Source organism: Coptis chinensis, chromosome 7 (assembly GCF_015680905.1).
Source record: "Coptis chinensis isolate HL-2020 chromosome 7, ASM1568090v1, whole genome shotgun sequence".
NCBI classification, from domain to species: Eukaryota; Viridiplantae; Streptophyta; class Magnoliopsida; order Ranunculales; family Ranunculaceae; genus Coptis; species Coptis chinensis.
The window spans coordinates 86468188-86475311 of NC_141462.1; the positions used below are offsets into that span (position 1 = coordinate 86468188).

Genomic DNA, 7124 nt, shown 5'->3' on the forward strand with positions numbered 1-7124 from the left:
ATCTGCTAAAACATAGGTCTAAAAGATCTACTTTATAATTTATATTAAATTGAATGACTAGGAGATCTATCAGCAACTATATTTTACCAGTTGTCGTTATGCCCATTATGTTTATGCTTTTCACCTTCTATTCTTCACACTACTCTTCTCCATCATCCTCTAAACTCTTTGTCCTTCAAGCCTCTATCTCTTATTATAACCTCTTTGTGAATAAAAAAAAAACTCTTTGATAATCGCAGGCATCTTTTAGAGAAATATATTTATTTTTCTTGCTAAACGATTTTACAGAACTTGCATCAATTACCTCCTTTTGAAGGACCGCAATGGGGGAATCCTAAGTTGTGCTTTGAATTTTAAGAATATATATGGATCATCTTAGTAACCTCATTCAACGATTCCAAATTTCCAATGACATGTTTTTTTAGTGTAGATAATGTGCCAGTATTATGGTGTGTTTACAAACTCGATAAGCTTAAGAACACATGAATATTAACTGCATACTTTCGGTGAGGGAAATGATGCTGATTTTACTTTACCAAAGAAACAAGCCATCAATGATTCTTTTTGTGGGCGATCATCCTGAATCCTTGATTACTAAAAGAAAGAGCCAGTCGCTGCTCTCTAGGTATTGAAAAGTTTGCCTTTGGACAATCATGTCTCAATTCGGACGGATTTAAAGGAAACCGTCACTCTTAGCAAATTTTCAGCCGCAGGCATTCCCAGGAAAGAAAGGTGAAAGTGCCTCGGATCAATCGAAACATCCAAGAAGGCACTCAACATTAACAAGGGTGGGGCAGCTTAAAGAATAAGGTGTCTGTTATGGTTATAAATGAGGGAGAAAAGATTGTTTTGAATGAGTTATCCGCAGATGCACAGGCGAGGTCCATTCATGACATCTTGGCACTTCGCTTCAACGTAAGAAACAAGCTAAATTAAGCTCTGTTGCAAAAAGAGGTAGGGTTTTCGGCTGTTATCCGATGATTTTGGTGTCAAATTAGCGAGTCTCGACCTCCCATAAGGGAATTGAGTTAGAAGAAATCGACTTGAAGTGCCCTTCTCAAAGCCGTTTTTGTCCATATTGGTGCTTTCCACTGAATACCGGTTTCATAGATTAAGTTAGTGCTATGTATTGGTGGATGATAACTCGATTGAGTACGATTCATAGATTTGGTCCATGCAGATGTAATTCCTGACCTGAAAGGCATTGCAATGAACGAATTTCAATTATGAAAGCTTACCTATCTAATAACATAACTCTACGACCTATTTTTTAGGAATTGTATAAAAGTTCAAATCATAGTAGATATCTACTATCTCTGAGAAAAAAAAAATATAAGAGTCCAAATCATAGTAACATAACTCTACGACCAACAATCCTAATAGATTTAAGATTACTTGAATGGTCATACAATTTAAGGGAAGACCGGACCCTCAGGCCTCATTATTCCCATGACGGTTACCTTCCCCACCTGGACCTCTCTCTTTGCACAATATTATAACCGCTCAAACTACATTAATCACTTTCTTTATCATTATTCAACCAGGGCCAAACAAAATGTGTGGTCCTCAATTCGGGAATCCGCCTCACCATTTTCCAAGGCCATGACCTCCATTGTAATTCTTCCCATCCATGCCTCGCCTTTGACGTTATAATCTTATAAGCTGGATTTTCCTTAATAGAAATCACACGGATATCTCTTGATGGTTTCGTGGAGATTTCTCCTCCGCCACAAGTATGAGAAACTTCTCCTTTAGCATGTGTGCTAGCTCATTTCCGAATTTATATCCTCCCCTAGGTCAAAGAGAACAACATCTGAAAAGCCATGATCGAGTGTTTGGCTGCCTCCACTCCCAAATTCATGTTGCATACCGTTCTCACCAGGTTCTTATTTTTGAACGAACTTTGTTGGTCACTTTAGAAGCCTGTTTCAAGGATTCTAGCAATTAGCAAATGCTACACAAAAAAGAAACCACAAATTGAAACATTAGCATCCTACTTTTCGCAGAGCGAAGAGAGCTCACAAGCAAAACTCACCAGATTTGATATTCGGATGCGACTACTTGCGAGATTGCTCAGAATGATACCAAATTTAGTTGTTAGGAAACCACTTCTAGGCCCACCAAAGCTTGAATCAACATCCGAGCACTTTGAGCCCAATATCTGAATCTGCATTTCTATAAAGCATCCAAACAATCGCCGATACACAAATTATGCCAACCAAACTACCATCGTCATCGTAGAATGGAGTATTAGTAAGTGACATCCATACAAACCGCTCTCCTAACTTATTTTTCACGAAATTTCCTATCCAAAATTTTCTCCCATGGTTATCCTTTGTATTATATTATTTGCAACATCAAAATCCGGGTATCCGTAAGAAGCTCGGTGGCATCTTGACCAAGAGCTTCGATGTAGTATAACCATATATATAGATTCTCACCGTCCCGATTCTCGATAAAATCAAGCATTCCCTCAATGTGTGAACCGATAGTCTGTTAGGGGCGTATAGCACACTTCCAAAGAAAGATGGTGGAAAGTGAGAGTCATGTTCTAATTGAAGGCCAAGGTCGATGCAAATAGAGGGCCTCCCCATTGCAACAAAAAAATCGGGACGACCTACGACAATGAACGATCTACATTGGCATGAAGGAGTAGCTCACCGCTGTTAAAAAAGCGATAGATAAAATATCATTGCCGTTGGTAGGAATCGCCACATGGTTAGAAAGTTGAGCGAAGTCGTGCTCCAAAATATTGAGCTTCCCAAAGAGAAGAACCCCAAAGAAAGACTTCGAATAGGACAATTCTTGCAAGCCACTGTCCCAAGAATAAGTATTATCGAGATACTTCTCCGGTAGCAATAAACCAACACAAGCTTGAGAACCACGAAAAGATGGAAATTCAACTTTACAGATAAAGCGGGATACTCATATTCTCTACCTACGCTCTCACTTAGTCGAGAATATCCGAGATTGCCGTCTTTCTAAATGCATCAACCTTTGCCAACTTTGCTTGCATGGGTTTGTTTGGAAATACATTATCTCCCTTCATCCTATCTCTCGGCCGCCGTAAGCTGGAACCTTCGTGATGTAATAAGTATCAAGAAGAGCGGTGTACTACCGCAAAATCGACCTACATACCCCTGCTTCAATCTATTAAATATTTTCAAAGATTATGAACATCACCCCTCTTTGCATACCGATCCATAATGTACATGTATGAAGTAAACATTGGCGGCTTTAATTGGTTCTCACGAGATGACTTCAAGGATTGAGTCGCCTACTCTACCTCCCCACCTCCACATAGAGCTTCACAAGTGCATCCCACATAAACGGGTCCAGGCGTTGTCCACTTTCTGCCATACGGCTTTAGCGAGATCCTTTCCTTTGGTCAAGATCTTATGGTTTGCGTAAACCTTCAATAAGCGTGGTGTAGTTTCTTGAGGAGAGCTTTTTCCATGTTTGCGTCATTCAATCAAAGACTGCCTCTGCTTTTTCAACTTTCCCAACCTTACCCCAAGCTTCAATAGCAACCAGACACTCCTCCACGTGAGGATTTGGATCACAAATCTTCCAAATTCTACCGACCTCATCATCCTTACCGAGGTCCCAGATAGAGGGGAGTAAAATTCGCATGCCCAACAATTTTGTTTGAGGTTGGCCCCTTCCATCTCCTTCAATATTGCCTCTGCTTTCTTAGTGAATCCCCCAGTGACATAGTGTCTAACAAGTAGCCCTTGGGTCTGGATATCGGGTTCAAAGCCGTCTTCCTTCATGGTCTCAACACACTTCTCCATCCCTTCAATGTCATTGGCCTGGCCTCTGGCATCTATCAAGAGCCTATATCTGAAAACAAATAATTTGATGTTTTGAAGCTCCATCAACTTTAGGACGTCAGCTATTTTCTTCTCCAATTTGCTCGAACGGCAATTTGAAACAAATAATACTCAAGATAACCAAGGCATCATTTCTAAACCTCAGCAAATGTCCCGACCACTCATCCCTTTCAAATGCTGCTCCATGTGCAAAGGGTGTCTGTGCCCATTTTCCTTATATGCTCCATGTGGGACTGGAGGGAACTTCTTTCTGTGTTTGAAATCCTTGAAAGAAGACCCTATAATGCACCGAACCTAGCAAAAAAGACACAAAATAATATAAAATACCTGGCTAAAAGAGCAGCACTCTTGCGCTTCCAGAATTGGAAAAAATTTACAAGTGGCAAAACCTTGCAAAATCAAATGGAAACACATTCAAATATGAAGTATTGTGCATTTATGTGTTCAAACCAGCAATTCGAAACAGAGTGAGTCTATTCACTTGCCTATTTTTTAGGAACTATATAAGAGTCCTAATCATATTTGATATCTACTCTCTAATAACATAACTATGCGGACAACAATCCTAATAAATTTAGAATTTAGATTACAAATCAAAATATAAAACCTTCTCTGAGAAAAAATACACAATGGTCTATATAAAAGGCACTAAGGAGAAACAATTTATTATAACTCCTGTGACCTCCTAAATGAAACATAATCTTGGTGTATTAATTGATCGCTCAAAGTATGTTTTCTCAGTTCTCACTACTATTCTATGATCATCAAACCTATTAATATATTACTTTTATGTTCTTCAACTTGCTACAAAGACAACTCATCGTGATCTGCAATTAGACTATTCATCACATCTGCAATCTTCTTATACATTACAAATTTTAGTTCACAATGAACAATACCAGTCAAGCATGAATCCCATCAGAACAACAACTATTTTAATTTTCGAGTGTTTGACTCAGACTAACTTTTTACACAGGAACATGGCTGAAAAAGGATACAAAAGAATAAAGGAGATCAATGACACCAATGGAAGTTACAGAATAAAAGTCAGAGTGAGTAGAATATGGGAAGCAACCGACTTCAATACAGATAAAATCAAAAGTTTAGACATGGTGCTGATAGATGAGCATGTAAGTACAAGTATTTTAGAAAATTACAAATATTAGATACATGAAATTTTATGATCTGACAATTTTAAAATCTAACAGCGAGATCAGATACATGCAAAAATCCCAATTTCCTTTGTGCTCAAATATAAACCACAGCTGAAAGAGATGCAAATCTACTACATGGAAGAGTTTTCTACATTCAAAATATATGAAAAAGTGACATACCGTCCCGTCAATCATGACTACATTATTATGTTCAATTGGAATACGATCTTGAAGCCATCCAAAGAAGTAGATATACAGTTTCCAAAACAGCTATTTAACTTCACAAATTTTTCTGAAGTGTCATCAAGAAAAGACAACATACACCTAACAAGTAAATACTACATCTACATTCACTAAAACAATAAGTACTCAACTTAATTGCTATGTCATAACACAATTCTATTTCAATGTCTACAGATGTCATCGAATAGTCAAAACGTGGACACAACCAATAGAAAACTGAAGAAAAATAAAAATAAAACTACCATGATGAAAATATATTTAATAGATGAATGGTAAGTCTTCTAAATTGACAGCTTATTATACAACATAATCAGCCTTTGTACTAACTAAAATTGTTAGCGTGATTATTGCAGAACTCTTCTATAGCAAAGAACTATTTGGGGTGAGAATGCAAACAATGTCAAAGATTGGATAGTTCAAAACACTTCAAGGAGAACTGTATTAATAATAAGTTCAACATCCGTTAGTTACTTTAACGGTACGTTATATAAATACATTTATTCGTTTATAAGTGAAATATTATCTAAAATTAACTTTATATGATAGGAACGTATTCTCTTTCTACAACATCGGCGACAAAAATATACCAGGATTCAGAAATTCCAGAATTTATCGTTCTGAAAAACAGGTACAGTCAAATAGAACTATCACAAAGTAATAATTAATCAGTTTAATAGAAATAAAACTGAAAAAAAAAATAAAAAAAATAAAAAAAACTCTTTTGCAGTCCAATGGAAGTCGAAATACAAGAAGAGCAAATGAAGACATCGAAAACTACCGAAGAAGTAATGACCCAAAACAGGAGGTGTTTGTCCGAGATAACAAATTCGCGGATGTGATCTTTTTTCAGACGTAAGTTACTTCTTCTTATGAACTACTTACAAAAAATAAAACAATACAACGTTTAATGACTTATTACTTTGCAGGAAAAGTACTTCACATGCAAGGCATCCATAACAAAAGTGATGCACGAAAACGGTTGGTATTACAACGCTTGCCCAAACCCCAATTGTGGAAAGAAGTTGAATATGAACACAGGAGGATATGATTGCACAAAGCATGGTGTCGTGGACCCAATTCAAAAGTAAGTCTCTTTGATCAAGTATCACTTACAATATATGAAGCATGGTATATCAACTAAACGTAAACTAAATTTCAAGGTACATCCTAAAGTTTGATATTGAGGACAACACAGCCACTGCAAGGGCAACTGCATTTGAAGAAGTGGCATCAACTTTAATGAAAAAGAGCGCAGTGGAATTAATCGCAATGGATTCAAAGGTAGATTATTTATACACAAATTGCCAACTAATATAGATAACATCCAAAATTATGTTAACTGGTCGTTGATATATCTTTATAGGATAATGGAACAGAGTTTGCTGAAAAGGAATTTAGGAAGTTGATTGGCCAGACGGCTATATTCCAGATAAGAGTCACAAAATTCAACAAAGAACGAAACAATAATTCACTCACTATTTCTAAAGTCTTTTCACTTCACAACGACTACTACAACGGAGAAGAAAATCCAAAGGTACAATCCATATCCGTCATTATAACAATTCTTTGCAGTCTAAGTTTACTTTATTTTGTGTAACATAATATAACAATACAACATCTTTATACTATTTTTTTTTTTCAACAGATTTCACATCGTTCAAAAGTGCATTTGGATGGAAGTGTCACAACCATCAAGAAGATTCAAACGAGGGAGAAGACGACCAACCACCAAACAAGAAAGTTTGCAAAACAAGTGAAGACAAACAATATTAATAATTTACTAGCAAAATTATATTTTTTAATTTATACTTGCCAATGCAAATGCACATGGATATTATTAGCATACATTAGTCCATTATTGCAATAGAATGTTTCTACTTTTTATCAATCGATG

The 7124-nt window shown here is 36.6% G+C and overlaps 1 long non-coding RNA gene and 1 pseudogene across 1 annotated transcript; one reads left to right on the forward strand and one right to left on the reverse strand.

Annotated features, from left to right (window-relative positions):
* Positions 1-2950: 2950 nt before the first annotated feature.
* LOC147489609 (pentatricopeptide repeat-containing protein At1g80270, mitochondrial pseudogene) lies at positions 2951-5182 on the reverse strand (annotated as a pseudogene).
* Positions 5183-6162: 980 nt separating this feature from the next.
* Positions 6163-6704, forward strand: LOC147489610 (uncharacterized). Its single transcript, XR_015201356.1, has 3 exons — positions 6163-6314; positions 6391-6511; positions 6594-6704. It is a non-coding gene; the product is annotated as an uncharacterized LOC147489610 (long non-coding RNA).
* The last annotated feature ends 420 nt before the right edge of the window (positions 6705-7124 follow it).